The 24187-nt window shown below is 45.3% G+C and overlaps 1 protein-coding gene across 3 annotated transcripts in view; it reads right to left on the bottom strand.

Moving 5' to 3' along the window:
• Map2k6 (mitogen-activated protein kinase kinase 6) overlaps positions 1–24187 on the bottom strand; it is a 123938-nt gene that overhangs the window by 62813 nt on the left and 36938 nt on the right. The window contains exon 1 of one of the 3 annotated variants that reach the window (XM_075989979.1): positions 2824–2842. The exons of the other annotated variants lie outside the window; for them this stretch is intronic. The gene's annotated coding sequence lies outside the window, so the exon portion shown is untranslated. Of the gene's footprint in view, positions 1–2823; positions 2843–24187 lie in introns of those variants that run through there. 3 annotated transcript variants of the gene reach the window in all.

The raw sequence follows: 24187 nt of genomic DNA, 5'->3' as shown, positions 1-24187 counted from the left end.
CTGGCGCGGTTTAAAACATGTGCCCTCGGGTGTGGCCGACAGCTGGGCCAGACAGACAACTGCTGTGCAGACAGACATGAAATCGTGACTCCAAATCTCACTTGGCACCTCGGTCAAAGGGTAACGCCACGGTCAACCAAAAGAGCTTACTTTTGAGAATAGACAAGACACTGTCGATGCCAGGGCAGAGCGTGGTAGGGCAGCGTTTGCCTAAGCCGTGGATTCAACCCTGAGCACCACTAAAAAAAAAAAAAAGTGGAGGGCAGAAAGAATTCAACCAGGACAAGACCTGAGAAACAGGACAGCCCTGTCAACCAGACACTCAGCACCCCACTTAGTACAAATTTTATAATACTGCATTCTGCTCTGCTCTCCTTCATGAGTGCAGTGATTTGTGTGTGCTTGACGTGATTAAAGACCACAGAGAACATGAAAAGTAGTTAAAAATGAAGCATTGTACTGTTCCCGACCATAAAGAACGGTAACACACCATAGCTCGTATTTCTCGCCCCTCACTTAGTTCCACCATCACTCTGGCTTGTCGCCCAGCAATGGCCATTCTGCTTGCCTTAAATCCACATTCACATGTCCGCTCAGAGTCGAGGCATTTGGAGCACTTATCTGCACACTTTGGTTTTGAGTTGGGGCTGGCAGGATGGCTCAGTGGATAAAGGTGCCTGTTTTCAAGCCTGGCAATCCCAGACAGACCCAAGTAATAGAAGGAGAGAACCAATTCCCGCAAATTGTCCTCTAAATGTTATACACACACTATCATACACACACATAAAGAGAAAGTAATTAATTAATTCATATCTTGAGCCACGACCACACTCCATATTTCAAATCATCTCCAATTCCTTCCTGATCAATGTGTACTTATCAGCATGCTCTGATATTCTCAAGATAAAGAACGTGTTGCATCTAGGATTCCAGATTTCTTGCCCTCATTAACCGAAGGAAAAAAGAAAAGTTATTATATCGCTGAGGCTTAAAAACTAAAATGTTGCCTTTAAAAAAATAAATGTAGATTTCCTGACTTTAAAAAGCCAAACAGATACTGTTTAATAACACACACCTATAAACCCAGTGGTTGGGATGTTGAAGCAGGAAGACCTTGGGTGTTGATATCAGGCTGAGTGAAACAGAATGTTTGAGCTCAGCCTGGGTTATATAGCAAGACACTGTCTTAAAAATAAAACCAAAACTAATAACAAAAAACACACAACTTTTCAAGGAAAAATAAACATTTAAAATCTAGGAAATCAGGCGGGGAGATAGCCTAGTGGCAGAACACTAACTTGCCTAGCAAGTACAAGGCCCTAAGTTCAAACCCCAGTATAACAATAATAATAACAATAAATTTAAGAAAATTGAGAAAAAAGAGAAAAATTGAAATTACCCAGGTTTCACAATCCAAGTAAAACTGATGTGACTATTTTGGCGCAGAAAATTTTTGGCACAGCCCAAATTTTTGCATAAAAACTTGTAAACATGTTTGCTTACACAGATAAAGAATGTTCTAGAATTACAGGCATATACAATTGTCTGTATGATGTCCTTAACCCTCAGCATTTTATTGTCGACACTTTCTATAGACATTCACTGTCTTTCTATAAAGTTTGAATAGTTGCAAACTATTCCAAGACACTACAAAAACCGTTTGTGAGGAAGCATATTTATTTGTGCTTGTTAAGTAACCAATTACATAGTAGGCATGCATTAGTAATATGTGAAATATGTCTGGCACCTTACAAAAAACAAGTTGAAGAATGAAATGCTAAGTCACTCAGCTTTACACAAGCCGAAGTCAACTCATTCCAGAAGTGTCCTGCTCTGAATGGATTAAGACATCAAACCTGAGCTGGAGCAGGCGGCTCCTCTCTAAAGTGAGTGAGAGAACAGAGGATCCTCTAAATGGGAAGACCTGCTAGTCTCCAGAGATACAGATAGATCATGATCATTTCTACAACATAACACAACCAGGCATCTAACGTGTATCTCTGTGACCCACTGCTTTCAGAGGGCTCAGCTCCTGTGAAGCCCTGGGGATTCAAAAATGACTAAACCACACTCGTTCCTCTCAAGGTCTTTCAGGGCTCTTGGTGTGATTCAGATTCAGCACTGGCATTCTGAATGCTTCTGTCCATTGACAAGTGGGTGTTGGCCATGAGCAAGACAAAGGCATGAACGTCAGCCAAGGGAGTAAAACAGTTCACATCCACTAAATAGGTTTTTTTTTCTTTCCTTATCCTATATGTAAATTTAGTAATACATGATCAATCAATTCATTTGCCTCCTATGCTGTTGTTATATTTTAAAAACCCTATTAAGTTCTTGCTATGTGCATGCACCGGGCTAGATAATATGGATACCAAAATGAAAGAGGCATGGCCTCTGTTGTCAGCACACACACATTTTACTGTGGACTATAGATATATGCCGAGCAATCACATTGGGAGAAAATCGTAAATAAAGAGTTCAGAGAGAAGCCAAGAATGAGACAGGTGAGGGAGTTTCACTGACTCCAAGAAAAGCGTGTGAGGAAGCCAGGGTATGAGGGAGTTCATCTTAAGTGTCAACGTGATGAGATTTAGAATGGCTATGGAAACAGCCCTCTGGACAGGACTGTGAGGGAGTCCCCAAACTGGGCTAAGTTAGGTGGGGAGACTTAGGCTAGATGTGGTCAACATTATTCCATGGGCTGCAGTCCTGCACTGCATATAAAGGATGAATGGGGGCTGGAGAAGCTGGGAAGAACTTGCGCCAGTCTTTCAAGGGACTGGAGGTGGGTTCCCAACACCCACTCAGGTAGCTCACAACTACCTGTAACTCCAGCTGTAGGAGAGTCCATGGCCTCTTCTGGCCTCCTCGGGAACCTTCACATATCCATACACACATACAAGTCATGGTTTTTTGGTTCTGAATAAATCCTTTTCTAAAAGAGCAGAAAGCAAAACACCAGCCTTCCCCTTCTTCCACTTTCTAACTACAGACGCACTGTGACCAGCTGCCTACCCCCTGCTGCCTTGGCTTCACCAGCTTGGTGGACTGTACTCTTCCCAGATATTTTGTCACTGAAAGGAGAAACTTAACTCAACAGCTGGTAGGGGAGGAGAGGCAGGGGGAGAGAGGTTAGAAGAGATGTTCTAATTCAGGACTGGCACAAGCACAAATTCAAAAGGAAGCAGGATGGCTACATAGTACACGTGACACTACATGTCAAATCCAGGCAAAGCATGCCAAGCAATGAAAACAAGCAAGCAGACAGACCCGTCAACCACAGGGGACTGTGGATCAAGAGACCAGAGGGACAATTCTACTTCAGATGAAGTCCTTACTTCATACTTCACTGCAGACACGAAAAGGCATGCAATTAGACCTCACACGTCCCTCACCACAAATCATAACGTCTTCATCCTCTACACAAAGGTAGACAAGTTCTTCTGGTCAAAAGCCACTCCCTCCACAAGGCTCCAGATTCATCCATCCTTGTCCTACGAAGGATGCTGGGACAAGGCTGAAGCATTTATCCTCCCCGGAAGAAGATTTGAGTACCTTGAACTCTCCCTCATACCACCAAGTTCCTCTTGCTTGGTGTACCTCTACGAGCAAGCAACTATCCTCTTGTCTGTTACATACAGCAACTTTCAACAGCCAGGACTAAGGGCACACAACTGTCATCCCACCCACAGGGAAGCTGAAGCAGAAGGATCCCAAGTTCAAGGCCAGTTTGTGCTCCACAGCAAGTTCCTATTTCAAAAACAAACAATCGAAACAAACAAACAAAAAGCTTCATTCATCCTATCCACATACACACACATAAACCCTGCAAATAGGCATCAAACTCTTAAAATCAGTAAGAAAGGAGGGCTTCTTTCCCCCACAGAATCTGCTATAGAAAACAGTGGGACAACTTTATTATAGCCCTAGGGAGATATACTAAAGTCTACAGAGCCCCAAAACAATACGTGGATATTATCTGAACCTGTAAAGTTATAGCAATTTAATAACAGGGTAATAGCAAAGGAGACAAAACAAAAACAGAAAAACAAACACAGGAAAGAACCCAAGCTGAATGTGTTACCACACGCAGCCATGCTCTTAAAACAGAATGTTCTGCTGGCGCCAGGTTTTGCCCCCAGCTCCCTGACTGCTTCTTCTCAGGCTCCTGTGGTGAATCCTTTTATTCTCCACACTAAAGTTACCTAGTCTTCCTTTTCTTCTTCCTTCATCACAGACTGCTATGGCTATACATTCCAACTGTAGAGGGCAGCTCCAGATTAAATCTACAACCTGGACCATGCTTTCTTTGATCACACAGCTCAAATCGCAACAAATTCCTCTCAGCGATCTCAGGCAATTTTATACATTCAAATGCGACTTTTATTTATAATTGTGTGTGTGTGTGTGTGTATTTGTAGGCATTCTGTGCACATGTATATGCAACTGGGCTTGCCCGTGTGTGTGCATTTGGAGACCAGAAGTTAACAACAGGTAGTGTCTTCCTCTATTGCTTTCCATCTTGAGAGTCTAACCATTCTGGATAAATGGACTTGACAGCAGGTCTCCTGGATCCTCATGTCCCTGCCTGTCATGTCTCAGAAGTCACAAACACAAACCACCACACCTTGCTTTTAGTTGAGTTCTAGGAATCGAACTCAGGAACTTGGGATTGTGTAGCAAGCACTTCACTGAATCATTTCCCCAGCCTCTTGACACTTTTCTTCCTACCAAACCCTCTACACACTCATTCCAACTAGCCACCCTTACTCTCTTCTTTTGTTTTTATGTCTAATCCCATAGGCAGGTGATCCCACTGATTTATCTCTAAGATATTATAAACCTGCCCACTCTTCTCCAGCTCTCCTGCTAACGTTCTATTCAACATCACCACCACCACCACCATCTCTTTCCTGAACTCCCACACCATCCTTTGAAGTGGTCTCTGCACCTCTCTTTCATCATTTTCTGCCCTGCGCGTCATAATGCAAGAGTAATAATCAAGTAGGAACTGTATAAGACCATCTTTGTGTTGGTTTCCCACTGAGGTTAGAGTGGAATACCCTTCTCAGGCTATGAAGATCTTTATGATCTTATTCTCTCCTGTTTCTCTGATTTCACTCGAGGCTCTCTTAATCGCTCTGTTGATCACCCTCTGTGCCAGCTCCCTTAATCCAACAAGTTGACATGTCTCTAGGACTTTCTGCAAACCACCTAAACCACTCATTCCTCCTCTTCTGTCCTTCCTAATGCCTCCCTGTCCTTTCGGCTTCAGCTTAAATGTCACAATCAGCAAGAATCTTATTCCTCAACATTGCTCACGGTGCATCTGCCCTTTGATTCTCCGTGCCAGAGCCTTGTTTGTTCCCTTTGGTACATGACAGTTTATAAGCATGTGAGCTATTTGTCCTTGTAAAGGCTTCGGTGGTCATCAGCCCTGGAAGATAAGTTCTGCGGAAGCATAAACAGGGATCCGTCAACTGCTTCCGTCGCAGTCCTGAAAGAAAAGTGATCAACCCAGAGATGGATGCCAAATCCAGCAGCTGGCAGTAAAATGGATCAAAACGGAGGACAAGATTGGACATCGAAAAAGAAATGGAGAGATTCGGACAGAAATTGAAGTGAGACAAGGAGCTGGAACTTTAATCAGTTACAACAGAGATAAGGAAGGGAACCTCAAGTTATCCAGAGAAAGGTCTTTCTAAGAAACACCTGAAAACAAAGTCCCAAAGGATCAAATCTGGTGCGATGGAGGAGGATGATTAGTATGAGGTGGGATGAAGCTGAGGTTCCAACCAGGCGGAGGAGCACAGCAGTGGGCAGCTCACTAGCCTGACTTTAGACTTCAGGGAAAGGGTCTGGCACAAACAAAACTTTCAATAACAATTATGCTAGGCACAGATGTTGACATTTTTACAATGTAGAGCTTCCAGAATACTCAGAGTGCCCGATCAAAACACCTGCATCTAAACCCATTGTCCGGGAGTCAATGCAGCAGCGCGCCCCTCCTCTCCAGTGCGGATCAATACACAATGGGAGGAAGCACGCCACAATGGCACCGTGCCACAATGGCATGGCAAGCTCCATGGTAGCCACAATCCTCCTACTTCTCCCTTCTGGGTTATCTCAAGTCTTCCTGGATACAGATGGCCCCCTTCCTAACAAACACCAGTCCATAGCTCCACACGGCCAGGCTCCTCATAAGGCAGACTGATCTCAGCTGTGGTACCCATTCAAGATCTCTCCCTGAAACGTATCAAAACACAGGTTAACATTGCCTTCCTCAGAACATGTACCGAAGACAGATAATTCTTATCATTTTCTCCTTATAGAGAGACGTTTTGTTTTCTTGCCTGGGATGCAGGTAGAAAAAAAGAACTCTTTGAGCAACATTTAACTCCAAGTAAAGTAGTAAGCCAGAAAGGCAGGATGAGCCTACAGTTTGAGTCATTATCTACTTTTATTATAATCCATGAGCAATCACCATGCATGTTCCTGCTGTGTTCATATGATCCCACAGCAGAATCTGCCTTAACAATAGGATGGTATAAAGCTCTAAATATTTTCACATAGACAACATATTTATTTTTATTTTATATGCATTGGTGTTTTGCCATGGGTGCCAGGTCCGCTGGAACTGGAGTCACAGACAGTTAGGAGCTGTCATGTGAGTGCTGGGAATTGAACCCAGGTCCTCTGGAAGAGCATTCGGTGTTCTTAACCACTGAGCCATCTCTCCAGCCCCTGACACATATTTCAGCCGATTTCCAGCCTAGTTTGCTTTCTGTTGCTGTGTTAAACCCATAACCAAAGGCAACTTGGGAAGGAAATCTTACAGCTTATACACTCCATCACCAAGGGAAGTCAGGGCAGGAACCTGGAGGCAGGGACTGAAGCAGAAGCCAAGGAAGAGCACTGCTTACTGACTTGCTCCTCAGGCTCACTTCAGCTACCTTTCATAGTCTTCCCAGGAACCCCAGCCCAGGGGTAGCACTGCTCACAGTGGGCTGGAAACTCCCACATCAACCATTCATAAGGAAAATGCCCCTTAAAGACTTGTCTATGGGCCAATCTGATGAAGGCATTTTCTCAGTTGAAGTCCCCTCTTGATCCTAGTTCAGGTCAAGTTGACCAAAAAAAAACAAAAAACAAAAACCCACTAACCAGAACATTACATTTCCTGTACCAGCCCAGGTAATTTAGAAGGGCAGGGGGCTAGGGGGCATTTACACATGAAAAAAGTTCGCTTTGTGGGCTAGGGCCCTAGCTCAGTGGGCAGAGCCAGTGCTATGCAATTATGCCCTGGGTTCCATTCAGTTACTCATCATCCACGTGAAAAGCCAGGAGCCACGGTGTGCGTCTGTAACCTCAGCGTCAAGGGCGTGGAGGCAGGAGGATAACTAGTCAGCCAGCCTAGCGAAATCAATGAACTCCATGTTTAGTGAGAGACTCTGGTTCAAAAAAACAAGGTGGAGATCAACTAAGGAAGATCCATGACATCAACCTCTAACCTACACCACACACACACACACACACACACACACACACACACACACACACACGGGCTTTGTGTATGAGGTGATCATTTCAATTAGCTAGGCTGGGATGCTTACAAAGACAGAATGAAGCAGCCTCTCTGCGTGAACATGATTCTGTCAATCTCACAAAACCACTCCAAATAGCTAAGCACCAGAACACCCATCATTCACTCCTCCGGGGATTCAACCACTCAATAAATATCATAAGAGCTATTGTACTACAGGCTCTATAGAAGTCTAAAAAACAAAACTTCTCTCTTGAAGTAGGGACATAATCTTGAAAAAAACATAAAACACAAAAAATATATAAAAATAAAGATAGGCAATGATTAAGGGCTTTGACGGGAAAGCACTATACCAAACACAAAGGCAATAACTCATTTGAGCTTTGTGAAACGTATATAATCAACTACCACCAGACAATCTAGGGAGGAGGAAATTGAGACCTCAAGAACAAGCCAGGAGGCAGTGGTGCACACCTTTAATCCCAGCACTTGGGAGGCAGAGGCAGGTGGATCTCTGTGAGTTCAAGGTCAGCCTGGTCTACAGAGTGAGTTCCAGAACAGCCAAGGCTACACTGAGAAACTCTGTCTCAGAAAAGAAGATCTCAGGAAAATCTCCAAGAGGAAGATATTCTAGAAACAGGGAATGGATAAAAAGCCCAACTCTGCCCTCTCTATTTTACTACTAAGTGGAGTGGTCACATGCTTAATCATCAAAATAAACACATTTTTGTGGAGAATAGACAGTGTGAAAAATTGTAATGATTTCACAGCATTTAAATATTTAACAGTCAACAAAATGGTTTTGTTAGATGCAGTTAAAATGTTTTCAAAGTTATTCTAAATATTAAATTCTAAACAGATGCATTAAGATATACCTTGCATAGGGGACTAGAGAGATGGCTCAGTGGTTAAGAGCACTGGCTACTCTTCCAGAGGATCCGGGTTCAATTCCCAGCGCCCACATGGCAGCTCACAGCTGTCTGTTAACTCCAGTTCCAGAGGACCTTCACATTGATGCACATAAAATAAAGTTAAATAATTTTTATGTATATTTTTGTGTATATTGCATAGAATATACACATCTCTGTGTACTTAAAAATAAAAATGTAGAAAAACTTCCTGTAGATTATCAGAAAATTACAAACTAACACAAGCTGAATAATTTTTCTTGGCACCCATTCACATCCTTTAAGTCACTGTAAAGCTTCTAAACACTGAGAATCACAGAGCTCAGCTTGGAACTCGGCCCAAACAGCTGGTGCAACCGGCAGTCAGCAGGGGCGCCCTTGTCAAATACTTCTCCCCTCGCTACCCAAGAAATGAATGGCTCAGTCAACCTTGACCACACAGATTTAATCAGCCAGCAGGCACCGCGTACACCATCCGTGAAAAGCAAAGAAAAGTCAGGCAAGTGCTTGCCTGCTTCTTTTTGGATGTATCCACACACTGAGAAGAGAGTCTGTTCATTGTGTTTTGCATCTTGCACACTGAGAGCATACACTGGATGCTAGGAGCCAACAGCAGCGTCCCTAAGATCCTGCTGCTGTTAGTGCAACTGTCTCAGTGGGGAAGAGCCGTTCCACAGCAAGCATGAGGACCTCGGTTCAGATCTTCAGCGTCCACATAAAAAGGCAGGTGTGATCATGAGCAGGCATGTAACCCCAGCACTACGTGGGGAGGAGACAGGAGGATTGCTGGAGCTTTGTGGTCATCAGCCTCATTCTCTGCTCAAAAGAGACACTGTCACAAGGTACCAAGTGAGAAAACGGTAGAGCAAGACACTGGACAGCCTTCTCTGTCTCTCTGTCTGTCTGTCTGTCTGTCTGTCTGTCTGTCTCTCTCTCTCTCTCTCTCTCTCTCTCTCTCACACACACACACACACACACACACACACACACACACACACACACACACAGAGGCGGGACGTTTTAAGAATCTAGGGTAAATGCTAACCCAGACGGAATGTAGAACATGGACATGGGAGTGTTCCAACCCTGTCCTCCTCAGCACATAGGGACGCACGGTCACCGAATGACTGAATTATACTTACTTTTCAACAACTGTAACAGGAAGCAGACGTCCAAAGAACCTACCACAAGGAAACTTCAAACACGTGTGGGAGGCATCGCCTCTGGCTCGGTTCATAAGGAAAACGTTTCTGTTGTTCAGCAATTCATTATGAGAAATTTCAAGCACACTGAAGAACAATGTAATGAACCCTTGTGCACCTAAGATTCCCACTAAACCACTATCCGTCCTTAGCCGCTCTTGCTTCACGCACGACACCCCCCACTTGGACTCGAGTTCTTTGAAGCAAATCCCAGACGTCGTATGATTTCATCCGCACATGTTCCAACACGCATTCCTGACTGGTAAGAAAGCTACATACGTGATCTCAAACCCATGACTTCCTAGGGGAAGGAATGCAGGAAGCATGAGGGTCTGGAGGTGGAAAGGTAGGAAGGGAGGACTTGGGAAAGCCTGTGTGAGCCTGTGAAGAAAGACCCAGGCAGAAGCACAAACATGGAAAATAAAAATTAAAAAAAAAATGCCCGTGATCCAGACAGGAACTGAGACTGACGTCTAAACTTCCTAGGCTGACTGTCTCTGGTTCACCTGAAGAAGCCACCTTGGCAATGACCCTCCAGAAAAGAGCGACGGCTCAACACAACGCCGCACCGCCTAAGAGCACGCTGTGCTCTCCCGTCACTCGACAGAGGAACTGTATGTGCCGGAACCCACAGAGGCTGGCCAAGCATCTCTTCTCTGCCAGAACACCCTGGCCACACAGATCAGCTGACCAGAGTCCTATCCCGGGGTAAGAGGAGATGCTAACTCAGTCGGCTCCCTGCTGACTCAGGCAGAAGTTCTCTCAGCCTCCCTCGCCAGTGTCCAGCCGGCTGCCTGCGATGCCCGCCTGCTGAGAGAGTCGGCAGCGTGCCTGGGGTCCAGAAGAGAGTAGCAAGGCTTGCGCTGACGACTCGGCTGCGTGTTTGCATGTTAGAATCCCCCGTGTGTGTGATTCATCCCAAACGTGAACTGCAATCCTCCCTCATTTTACCTTTCCTTTCAGATTTCTACACATAAATTCTGTCTAAAATGAACAGTGTAGGCCGCGAGAAAGAGGAAAGCGTGACTGCTGACACAGAAGGGAAAGTCTTAAGAATGGTGTGTACTCTCTTTCTTCCCTCCCTGTCTTGTCTTCTGCTCCCGGGGCTAATGTATGATGGATGGTTGAAATGGAACCCTGTATCCTGTCAAGCTCCTGAAGTCATCAAAATTCTCTCTAACAGAATCAGACTTGAGTCAAGGATGCAGAGGCCTCAAATGACCCCAGTGGATAAGAAATGGTTTGGGGATGCTAAGTCACAGCTCTGTGGGGGGAGCCTTGGAGATCATCCCAGAGGGTAGTAGAGCCCCTTGGCTTTCTCAGCAGAAGGCTTTCTCCAGCCAGCTCTCCCCAGAACAAAAACAACCCTGTCAGAAACCATAAACAGTCAAGAAAACATGCAGGCAGACAAAGCTAGGCCATTCAGTGGTCCCAGCATGGTCTCCTCCACCCCTCTGGATCATTGACCCAACAACTGAGAGAATCTGTTGTAAAAATTGGCAGGAAGAAATCTCTGCAGAAGGAAAAGGGGATGAAGACAAGTTCACGCCCCAAACATCATTCTTTCCTTTTCATCAGGAAAGCCTTGTGAGGACCAGCATAGCAGGTAAGACATTTAAAAATCAGCATACACAAAGCAGGCACAATAATGCATGCCTTTAATCCCAGCACTCAAGAGGCAGAGACAGGGGGATCTCTGTGAGTACCAAACCAGCCTGGCCAACCTAGGTAGTTTTAGGCCAGCCAGGGCTGCAGAGAAAGGAATGTGACCTCCTAGGAAAAGAAAATCAAAGGAACTATCTTCCAGCCATTTTAAGAGCTGTCGGGCAGAAAGGAAGGATATCTGTCCTAAGCTATTCCAGGAGGCAAAGGAACAAGGGACAGACTTTCATGTCACTTCAAAAAGGGACTTTCCAGGCTAGGCATGCAGCTCATGAACCCTGGGTTAGAACCCCAGAACTGCCAGGCATAATACCCCACAGCTGTGATCCCAACACTAGAGAGACAGAGGTAGGGGGACTGGAAATTCAAAGTCATCCTTACCTAGCTTGGAGCATACAAGCTTGGAACACTTAAGACCTTTCTCAAACAATCCACCAGCCAACCAATCAGCCAACAGGGCTTTCTTCACAACCACTAGTCCAACAACTAGGGGAGTGTTTTAAGTCCATCTTCTCTTCCTCCTACTTCCCTAAGTGGCTCTTCCTTCACTCCTCTGCGGAGATTGGCCTGGCCTCTACCCTGAGCCTGCTCTCTCCCTGTGCCGCTCATCCCATCCTACTCCAGGAGTGTCTGGCTTTAAGGGCTTCTTCTCTGCTAAAGCCGAGTCTCTGGAGTCTGACCTAAGTTTTTGTCCTGGTGATGGCTCACCTTCCAGGATTACACTTCGCTAATCTACTGCCATCTTTGCTATCGCGCAGTTATACACACTGGGGATCCCCTTTGCCTACCCTCACCTCTCAGTGTTCCCCAACTCTATCAGTTTACCTTGCTTCTCTCAGCTCTGATCCTGCACTGCGGTACCTCTGCCTTCAAGTCTGCACTGTGAGGACAGCATCTGCTCAAACAGTGCCCCTTCGCTTATTCTACCCCTGCTCATTCTCCACGTGACAGTTCCATGGTGTAGGACAGGTTTACCGTAAGGGGGAGAGAGAGAGAGAGAGAGAGAGAGAGAGAGAGAGAGAGAGAGAGGGAGGGAGGGAGGGAGGGAGGGAGGGAGGGAGGGAGGGAGGGAGGGGGAGGGAGGGAAGGGGAGGGAGGGAGGGAGACAGAGAGACAGAGCGACAGAGACAGAGCAGCCAGAGGCATCTGGAAGAGTCCAGAGCAGAGAGAGAAAGAAGTAGACTTTATGAACATGACCAGCAGACTGAATATGGCTGGGCTGTGTGCAAAAGAAGAGAGACTACCAGGGGGTGGAGAATATAGAAAATATTGTGCAAACAGCAGAAGCAGGAACCTAGAGAATATCTGGGTTATGAGAAGGATGACTAGCTGACTGAAGGGAAGTCCATGAGCTGGAGGGAGTTTAAGGTAAGTGGGGAGGTGAGAAAGGCTAGGATGCAAGGTCTTTGAAATGTGTACCAGGAACTTGTGCTACAGAGGGAGCCTGGAGGCCAGCATGAGCTTTGATATGCTGATGGGCAGCACGGGCCCCTTCTGGCAGAGAGGTAGGGGAAATGACTCCCTTTGGTAGACTGAATCCTTCTTCACAAGTCCCCCAAGAATGCTGGCTTTTATCTAACTGCTAGGAATCCTCTTATGGTCCATGCCAAGCTCATTTCTGGATATCCAGGCTGCCTTTGGGGGTTTGGGGAACTGGAATTTCCTTTGGACCTGACACCTGTCACCTCATCTTCATCACTCCCTTCTCTCCACCGTTGAGCCCTGACTTTTCCTCTACATCTTGCAATCTGTTCCGCTGTTTTGAAAATATGGAAGCACCGTGAAGGTGAGGGACTATAGTAGTTTGAAAGAAAATGGCCCCCAAAGAGAGTGGCACTATCAGGAAGTGTGGCCTTGTTGGAAGAAGTGTCACTGTGGGGGTGGGCTTTGAGGTCCCTTTGGCTCCACTTCCCTCAGTGTGACTATCAGTCGGCTTCCTGTTGCCTCTGGCTTTCAGCTCCAGCACCACGTCTGCCTGGACACTGCCATGCTCCCTGCCATAATGATAATGGACTGAACCTCTGAAACTGTAAGCGAGCCAGCCCCAACTAAACAGTTTCCTTTATAAAAGCTGCTGAGGTCATGGTGTCTCTTCACAGCAATAGAAACCTAACTAAAACAGGGACACGGTTTGTTTTATTGTACAGTCACCAGAGCCTAATAAAAATGAAGTGTGTTTGCTGAATATAAAAAGGAGAAAGAAAAACAGAAAGGGAAAAGAAAGGGAAGGTAGTGAGGGGAACAGGAAAGGGGAAAGGAGAGGAAGGGGGGAGGTGAAGAAATTTCTCAGAAATGCCCTAAATTCTCCCTTTTTCTGTTTCTTTTTGATCTCTATATTTTCCCTTCCTCAAATTTTACGGATCTACTTTACCGACTCTTTTTTAGATTTTATCTTATTTTATGTGTGTAGCCGGCTGCTTGACCTGTATATGAATCTGTGCACCTCATACATATGGTGCCCACAGAGGCCCAAAAAGGGTAACTTCCTGAGACTGGACTTACAGGTGGCTGTGAGCCACCATGCAAGTGCTGGGAATCAAACCCAGGTCCTCTGGCAAAGCAGCCAGGGCTCTTGACTGCTAAGCTACCTCTCTAGCCCTCTCTTTACAGGTCCTTAAGGGGATGATACTTATTTAGTGACCCTGGACAAAGGTACTGTGATGGTTGGCCCCATCAACTTGACCAAACCTAGAAATACCAGCAGACACATCTGTAAGAGATTGTCTTAAATGAACTGATACTGAAAGACTCGCCTTAATTGTGGGTACCACCGCTCCCTCATCAGGGGCTCCTGAACTACACGGAATGAAGAAAGTGAGCAGAAGGCTGGCGTGCATGCGTTTGTTGCTGCTCTCTGCCCCCTGGGTGTGGATGAGAGTTAGCCACTTGCTTTAAGTTCTTATTGCCTTGACTTCCTGCCATGATGAATCGTTACCTTGAACTGTGAGCCAAAGAAACCCTTTCTTCCTTAAGATGCTTTGTCAGGGCCCCTTTATTACAGGAACAGGAAAAGACCCTAAGCTAGGAGCATCTGACAAAACAAAGGAAGATGCTGGTCTGAACCAACTATAGAATATGAGACATCCTCAGAAAAATCACGAATCCATCCGAAAGGAACCCTGCAAGTACAGGAATTGGGAGTTAAAATGGCTGGCTTGATAATACACAGGAAAATAAAGTTACATAGTAGCAAATAAAAATTTGGAGAACATGTTCTTAATGTAAAAATGCTCAGGGATCGGCTACTTTGCTGCCTGGAGGTTGGCAAACAAAGGCAAAGTGAGGTCCAACTTCTCCCTGGCATGGACACGGGCATTCGTGATCAATGTTACACACCAGCAAAGGAGCTCAGAACCAACACAGAATTTTTAAAATAAGTGTGTCAGCTTCTACAAGGTTTCACTTACAGTGTTTCGAAAAGTCAAAAAACTTAAAATAAGGAAGGCTCTGGTGAATTCTGAAATAAGAGGGTTTCTTCTTATTTATTTATTTATTTCCAGGCTTATTTACATTACCCTATGGGGATAAGTGTGTGTGCATGTGTGTATGTGCGTGCATGCATGTGTGTGCGCGCACAGGTATCTTTGAAGACCAGAAGAGGGTATCAGATCCCCTGGAGCTGGAGTTACAGGCAGTTGTGAGTCACCTACTCTCAGCGATGGGAACTGAACTCAGGCTCTCTGAAGGAGCAGCAAGTGCTCTTAACCACTGAGTCATCCATCTCTCCAGCCCTGCAAGAAGTGTTTTAGAGAAGTGCAGAGAAGCCAGGCTACAGATACTAAGACATGAGTGAACAAAACGAAAATTCCGAACAGCCAAGACACATTTTGACCTGGACACAAAGGCAAGACCCATATAAATAGACCTTTCGAATAATGGACACAGATGTGAATGAAAACGTCTTTTCCTTTTTCCCCCAAACCCAGAGATGCTGCATTTTCTAAAAAGCAACTGGCAAAGGGAACTGCAATAAGCAGAAATGAAAGCCAGGTAAGAATCAGAGGCCAGCAGGAGGGCAAAGGTGCTGCCAACCGCAGAGCAGAGGCAGCCAAGGCGGAAGGGCACCCTCCACCTCAGCACAGTCAACACTAATTTTGAGCTTGGGCTTCTTCATGCTAAAGCTTTAAAAGAAATCACAGACAACTCAAGAGCTAAGATCTGCCCTGGAACATGACTCTTAAAACCCCAAAGTAAAATCAGACATGATGGCACAGGCCTTTGGTCCCAGCAGTTGGGAGGCAGAGGCAGGCAGATCTTTATGCGTTCAAGGCAGCCTGGTATACATCATGCTGAGCTCCAGGCCAGCCACGGTTACATAGTGAGACCCTATCCCAAGATAGATAGACAGACAGACAGACGGATAGACAGGCAGACAGACACGGTAAACCTCAGGGTATTATTGGTCTCCAGAAGGATTTGTTCTAAATGCAGAAGCTCATTCTACTCTCTCTATCTATCGATCTCTATCAATCAATCTATCTATCATCTCTCTCTCCCCAGTGAGACGTTGGTTTAGCAGGTCTACCTAGGGTATTCATTGTAAATGCAAATTTTGTCTATATATTTTTATTACATTTGTTCATTCTTGTGTATGCATGTGTGGGCAAGTGCATGCAAGGCTCACATATAAAGATCAGAGGATAACATACGAGGCTCATTGCCTCCTTACACCTTTTGAATCACAAAGATTGAACTCAGGTCATCAGACTTGGCAACAAGCATTTTCACCAGTGAGTCATCTCACTGGCCTTAAAATATATATATATATATATATATATATATATATATATATATATATATTATATTTTTTTTAAAGGTAGAGAGACTGAAGACATGGCTCCTTGGTTAAGAATCGCTCTTGCCAAGGACCCTAGTTCAGTTCCAGGCATGCACGTGGTGGCTCACAAGTTCCTGTAACTCCAGTTGCAGGGGATCCAAAGCACTCTTCTGGCCTGTGTGGGCATCTGCATACATGTATGTACATTCATACATAGCCATAAACACATACACACATAAATAATTAAAAGGCAAACCTTAGAAAAGAAAAGAAATACCAACCATCTCCATGTCAGGCTTATTGTAGTGGGTAATTTTGATTCAACTTCACTGGATTAGGAATTGCCCAGGTCAGAGCTGGGACAGCCCTGGGATACTTGTCTGGTATCTTAAATTCTAGGGTAAATTAATTCACCAGTACTAGTACTTTGTGTGTGTGGCGGGGGAGGGGGGACAAGCAAACAAAAGGAGAAAGGAAGAAGAGGTAGAGAGGAAGGGAGGAAGGAGAGGAGGGAAGGAAAAGAGGGGAGGGGTAGGGAAGAGGAGAGGAGAGGAGAGGAAAAAAGGAATGATCTATAGAATAAGTGAGGTATACCCCTATGTATATCAGCAGGGAAGTTTCTAGAAAGGATTAACCAAGAGGAAAGAGGCACCCCGAATGTGAACAGTACCATTCCACAGACTATGGATCTGAAACAGAATGAAAAGTGGAAAGGAAAAGGCAGCTAAGTGGCCGGCACTCATCTCTGCTCCACGACTGGGGATGCAGCTGCCTCCACTTCTGCTGCTGAGTCTTCTCGACCACGATGGGTCTCCCTCAGCCTCCTGTACATTCTGGTCAGGTATTTGGTCACAGCTACTGCAGAATTAACTAACACACTCCTGAGCAAGAAACGGGGCTTTGGCTAGACTTTGCATTCAGCAAGTCCTAGGTGACTCTCTGAGGCAGCTCGGTGTGCCAGAACCCCTGGGTAAGGCACCAATTGTCTGACTTCACGAGGTTATATATTAACTTACATTAATATTTATACAGATGTGAATCATTTCTCTCTAAAAGTAAAAAAAAACACCCCCAATAATCATAGCCTTGTTAGCCCTGATTGGTTTTAGCCAGTTTTGTATCTAACCTGTTTTTCCCCTCCACAGCTAATTTCATACTTTATTCAATGTATCAGTTACTTTTCTCCTTGCCATGTCAAAATTCCTGACGAGAAAAGGCTTACAGAAGCCACAGCAGAATGCTGCCTGCTGCCTTCCAGCTTGCTCTTCGTGGCTTATCCAGCTACCTTTTCTTTCTTACAGGATTTCTCTGTGTAACAGCCCTGGCTGCCTTAAAGCTTGCTCTGTAGACCAGGCTGATCTCAAACTCACAGAGATCCATCTGCCTCTGCCTCCCACGTGCTGGGATTAAAGGCGTACACCGCCACCACCCGGCTCAGCTACCTTTCTTGAAGGACCCAGGACCATTTGCCCACGAGTAGCATCACCCACAGTGGGATGGGCATCAAGAAAATGCCCCACAGGCTTGCCCACCAGCCAATCTAATAGAGGCAATTCCTCAATCTAGATTCCCTCTACCCAAGTGCCTCGCCTTTGTGTCAAGTTCACCAACACACGTGAAACAAAACTCAAACATGACCCATGCAGTCTAAAGCATCTATAAGGTGATCTTTTGCAGGAGAAGCTATTCATCCCTATACCAAGCACAATGATGCCCCGCTGCACACAAAGGGTTGAACACCCAGAACAAGAGACAAACCTTTTGGTTACAGATCTAAAACATGAGGAAGGGTTTGCTAGGTACTCCTGGGAAAGACAGTCCTTCCTGGTTTAAAGAAATAATACCAAGAACCATAAGAAGAGAAGAATCTCACTTTTCCTTCTGCTTTGTGTTGTGACCATGTGATGTCATGATACATAGGGTTACAGTAACATCCTGTGGTCAGAGACAAAAGCCAAGGAAATTGGGAAACCCAGGGATACCATATAGAGCCAGGGCATAGCTGAACAACTGAACTAGCAGCCCCAGAATTGTGATGGTCCGGTTAATTTCATGGAAAAAGTACTAAAAAAAGGATCAGTGTGACCACGTCTGTCAATAGGCAGTTGTATGCACTAGCCAGAATCCCAAGGGAAGGAGGAGGACAGAGAATTCAGCATTTGAGAGCATTTGCTGTTCTTACAGAGATTCCATTTCCAGAACCAACATGGCGGCTCACAAAACATCTGTAACTCCAATGCCAGGGAATCTGACACCCACTTCTGACCTCCAAGGGCACTGCATGCACACGGTGCATATACACACACAGGCAAACACACATACACACAAAATGAAATAAAAATTAAATCTTTAAGAAACCAAAGACTCAAAAGTCTACCCATTGGCCCTTACCAATGAACCTTCACAGCTCTAGCATAATGGAAACTGAGGAGACAAGATGGTTTAGTTCCGATTGGTACGATCCTCACAGCATTGTACCCACCCAGGCCCACTGCACACACACACCCGCTAACACCCGTGACTAAACCTTGGTTAAAAAAAAAAAGCACCATGTATTTGAAGAGGAGCCTGGTAAACACTTGAGTGATCTGGAGCCTTAAGGCTGAGACCTTACACTTCTTTTGTTTGTTTTCTGGCAGAGCCCGTTGTTGCTCAGTCTGGCCTTAGACTCCTGGTTCAACTAAGATGACCTTGAACGTCTGAGCTTCCTATCTCTGTACCCCGACTGCTAGCCCTCCAGACAAGTGGCACCACACCAGTTTAGGGGCTTTTCGTTCGGGGGATTTTGTCGACGATGGTTGTGTTTTCAATATAGTCTAGAGATGAGCAAGCTTTATACCATCCGCGCTATCTCCAGCCCTTGCAAATATCATGAAAAGGGTACTGTTTTCAGCAGTATTCCAGCGAGGGTCCCTGCAAGAATATCCTACTCAGAAAATGCAACACTTCTCTCCATGTATTCAAATTAATTTCAAGTTGTTTTATAAATTGAATTAAAATTTATTTTTATAAATGTTCCCTGGAATCTACTTCTTGCCCTAAATAGAAAAACTCCTTGAGCATGTTAGCTCCACGCTTAAGAAAGCTCATGAGACCAGCACGCAGCCATGACAGTATAAGAAGGCCCCTCTCTCTGCACAGGAACATCTGTCCCGATCATTTCCTCTGGTACAGTTGGCTTCTGTGAGTAATAAATTAGTCACCGGAACCAGGATGCTTTCAACAGCCTCAAAGGCTGTCATCCACAGGCTCGGTGAGGGAAAAAGGGTTTCTGGCTCGAAACACAGAAATACCAGCCTAGCCATGTCACAAAAGCTTTCTGGGATTTTTTTTATCGCCTCTACTGGACAAGAGAGAGAGAGAGAGAGTGGGGGCGGGGGGGGGGGGAGGGAGGGAAGGGGGAGGGGAGAGGAGGGGAGAGTTTCAATTTTGTCTCTAGGACATCAGAACTCCTAAACACAGCTCTTAAAACTGTAAGTATCCCATTTTCATTTTTAGACTTGTGGAGTCCTAACCTTTGCCTATCCAGAATTTCCTCCTTTACTTCAAAGCTAAAGAAAGTGATAAAGATGTCTTTTTTATTTTTTTTTAATATTTTTTTATTTTTTTTTATTTTATTTATTTATTTATTAAAGATTTCTGTCTCTTCCCCGCCGCCGCCTCCCATTTCCCTCCCCCTCCCCCAATTAAGTCTCCCCGTCTTTTTTAAATCCCAGGATGTGACTGTCAACCTTGGATGCACAGAGAACCCCTCCCCCTCCTCAGCAGGGAGCTTAAAAACATAATGATGTTAAGTCCCTAGAGCTCTGATTAATAGCTGCACAGGGGTCTGGGGATTCTGAGGTCTAAAATTTCCCCCAGGAGATTCTAAGGCACAGTCAGGGTTGAGAACTGACCCAAGGTCAAAGGCAAATAGAAGAAAGTATGACTAAGAGCTATACCCTAGAGAAAAATAACTGTATTTATAGAAAGAGATAAGAGAGAGGACTGGGAGAGGTTCTTCCTACTGCCTAACACTGCCAAAACTAATAGGAAATCAGTGATCATCAATCAATACTCAATTCAAATGTCTGTGTACATAAAAATGCACATACAGAGGCTGGAGTGATGGCTCAGTGGTTAAGTGCACTGGCTGCTCTCGCAAAGGCCCAGGTTCAATTCCGAGCACCTACAGGATAGCCCACAACCACCTGTAACTCCAATTCCAGGCGATCCAGCACCCTCTTCTGGCCTCTGTGAGCACCAGGAATGCATGTGGTATATATATATATATATATATATATATATATATATATATATATATACATACATACATGCAGGCCAAATGCTTATATGATTTAAATAAATAAATAAATCATTTTTCAAAAAGATATATTGTCTTAGGGTCACTGTCAGTGTGATGGAACCAAAGCAACTTGAGGAGGAAAAGGTGGATTTGGTTTCCGCTTCCACATCACTGTCAATCACTAAAGGAACTCAGGACAGGAACTCAAACAGAAACCACGAGGCAGGAGCTGATGCAGAGGCCATGGAGGAGTGCTGCTTACCGGCTTGCTCCCCTTGGCTTGCTCAGCCTGCTTTCTTATAGAACCCAGGGTCAGCAGCCCAGCGGTAGCCCAACCCACATCAGTCATTAGTTAAGAACATGTCCTACAGGCTTGCCTACAGTCAGATCTCCTCGGAGGCATTTTCTCAGTTGAGACTCCCTCCTCCCCTATTACTCTTGCTTGTGCCAAGTTGATAGAAAACTAGGCAGCACACAGACATAGGCACTTCAGGTCAGTTAAGAAAGGTACTACACGGACGGAAGACAAGGAGGTGATGAGCTTGACCTCTTTCCCTCTAAACCTTTCCCCTGGATTTCTACCCTTTTGCACACCTCCCCCACACAGCAATGCCTCTCATGACTTTGGTCTGGGGTCAGCCAAGTACCACTCAGAGACAAATCTAGCTGACCACTTCTTTTGCTAAGTAAAGATTTATTGAAATAAAACACTCAACTTCATTTGCGGGTCATCTGCCTGCTTTCACACTATGACATAGGAAGTGTAACCCAGACCCCCGTGGCCTACAAACCCTGCAGCATTTCCTCTGCAGCCCTGTAGACAAAAGGTTTGCAGATCATCTATCTCTCTCTTGCCTGAAATGTAGTTTCTGGTCAAACAATTATCGCACTCCCCTTTAATTCCCTTCCCACTGGGGTCCATCCCAGACCTCTGCACCTTAGCCTCTGCCAAACACCTCCCGTTCACCCTCTCAGTCCCAGCGATGGCTTCCCAGGGTCTCAAGGCAGCCCTGGGACATTTCATGGACATTTTATGCCTCTGGCTGAAGCCCATGACTCTGTAATCACTGGAAACAAAAGGCAGCCAGCACGAGGCACAAATGTCAAGGTGAAGTAGCCAGCACGCACATTTTCCTTGTGCTTCCCCAGGAACGACAACCCAGCTTCCCCTTCCCCTTTCCTTTTCCCTAAGGACATCTCATCTTCAGTTGCTTCACTACCCTGCTCACACCTTTACCTGTTGCCTGTGTTTACTCATTTGGGGCTGCAGCTTGAACCGGGAGCTTTCTCTGCACGAAGCACTCACTTGACACTGACCAAGAAAGACTTCAGCACCAAGGGTGCCTTACATTTATCCTTCTGCTTCTACTTCTTGGAAAACCATGCCCTATCGTAGGAGGGAGGGAGTTTATTCACTGAGTACCACTCCCTTCCTATTTGTTTGTTTTCATGTACTTCCAAAACATCAGTTCTTAATTTCACAAAAAAAAAAAAGAAAAGTTATTTTATGGCACTCAGTGGGGGCCATTTCAACTTTTTAAAGTTCTTTGACCGTGCAAGAATAAAATGTGTTTCAGTCATTTTCATCCCCATTGCCCTCTCTCACTCCCTAACCCCTTCTCCTTCTCAACAAGCCCCTCCGACCTTCCTATCTTTATCTTTACTTACCTATTTTTTTTTTGGTTTGTTTGTTTGTTTGTTTGTTTGTGTTGGCAGAAGCATGGATGAGAAGTTATTGGCAGGAGTGTGGGCAACTTACCAATGGCTGGACCACAGACGAAAATGGCTTCCCTTCCCCCAGAAGAACTGTTAACTAACAGAAACGAAACTCCCCTGCCATGTCTCCAGACATTGCCTAATACACCCTGGGGGCAACCCTGTACTCTCAGTTGAGAGCCACTGCAATATGGAAACTCGTCCAAACACTGGCTCTGCCTTCCCCCGTTTGACACCATCCCAACCTTCTAAATCCCCACCGCTGTCTCAGTGCTCAGGCCTGCAGCTTCATCAAAGGTGATCAGACTGCTCCTCTCCCAACCGGTCTCTGCCAACCTCCCCGTCCCAAGACGCTCACCTATCCTCCAAACTCACAACTCCCCCAGCCATAGCAGATGTGGGGATAACTATATCCTTTAACCTGACCACTTTCTCCTCTAGGTGCTGAAGCTCCTCCAAGAACCCTGTAGGAGAGAGACATTTCACCAAGATGACATGATCCCTCCCCAGCAAGGGCAGCCTGTGTGCTGTACCCAGCTCTATGTCTCCGGATGGGGCACTGATGGGCTGTGGAGCTTTCTGGAGGGATTTGTCACTACCCAGACTGCTTCCTCAGCTGCCCTTTTGAGTCTAGTCTCCATCAGCCAAACCTCCTGCTGGCAGATCTACCTCCCTGGGGTCTGCTTTCTGAAGAGCCAAGTACATAATACGGAGGTGGCTTTCTTATTTGCAAAGCTGACCATGTCACCGTCTGCGCTCTCTCCCCATCCCTCACCAAGATGAGCCCTAGGGATAGCATTTCATGCTGTGCTGGCCAGGCAGGCTTCCCCTCTGGGAAGGAGGGGAGAAGGTCCTGAACCGGCTGATTGCCATGATATAAATATTTCCTCCATTGTACATGCAAGCTGCCAATGGTTTAACTACCATCTTACAAAATTACTGGCTATTTAATAACCGCCTCTAAGAACCAGACACGAGCCAGCACCAGCATGCCACTGACAGCCCTCTGCCATTGCTCTCCACACTTGAGCGAGAGCCTTGCAGTCCTCAGATGCCAGCCTGGTTTGAGAGTCTTCATCCTTATTGTTGCTTGTTTCATCATCTTTTTAGGCTTCCTTTCCTAGTCTGACTCGGGCAGACATACTCAGTGCTTTGGAGTCAGTTCAGATGAAGCTCTCTGGATTTTAGGATTCGCCTCCACCCATCCCATTTTCCTGAAAGGTTAAATGAAGCCTAACCTATGGGTCACGGCCACTCTGGCAAACCTCCATCTCCAAAACTATTGACGTTTGTAATAGTAGCAAAAGTACAGTTATGAAGTAGCAATGAAAGTAATTTTACGATTGGGGGTCACCATAACGTGAGAAACGGTATTAGGAAGATTGAGCTCCACTCTTCTATGCCCATACATGTAAAAAGCATTTTCCAGCATTGTATTTCTATTGTACTTTACTGAAATTCTATCATCTTGGCCATAAACACTCTTGTTTCTATATTTAGTGTCTGCCACAGATTGTGTAGGGTTTTTTCTTTGTTTTGTGTGTGTTTTGTTGTTATTTTGTTTTGTTTTAATATATCGGACAGGGGCTAGAGAGATGGCTCAGTGGTTGGTTATGAGCGCTAGGTCCCCTTCTCCAGAGGACTTGGTTTGGATTCCAGCACCTACATGGCAGTCAACAATCATTTATAATTTCAGTCTCGGAAGAGATGATTCAATTATTAAAGTGCTTGCCACACAAGCAAGGGGACCAGAGTTCAAGTCCCCAGATCCTATGCAAACGCTGAGTGGGCTTGACAGGTCACTTGTAATTCTAGTCTTAAGAAGTGGAAATGGGATCCCCAGAGCAAGCTGGCGTGATAGACTAACCCTATTTGTGATATCTGGGCTTGATTTAAATACCATGGCTCAAGGAATTTGCTGGGAAATGGTTGAAAAAAAATATTCCCAACATCAATCTCAAGCCTCTTCACGCACACACAAATATATGCACCATCACATACACATGTTTCCATACACACTTGAACATATATATATATGCACACCACACACATACACATAGCAAAAAAAAAAGAGGAAGGAAGAAAGGACAAAAA

Source organism: Microtus pennsylvanicus, chromosome 11, assembly GCF_037038515.1.
Source record: "Microtus pennsylvanicus isolate mMicPen1 chromosome 11, mMicPen1.hap1, whole genome shotgun sequence".
Taxonomy (NCBI): domain Eukaryota; kingdom Metazoa; phylum Chordata; class Mammalia; order Rodentia; family Cricetidae; genus Microtus; species Microtus pennsylvanicus.
Note: the sequence above shows the minus strand (reverse complement) of the source record. Positions and strands in the feature narration are given on the sequence as shown.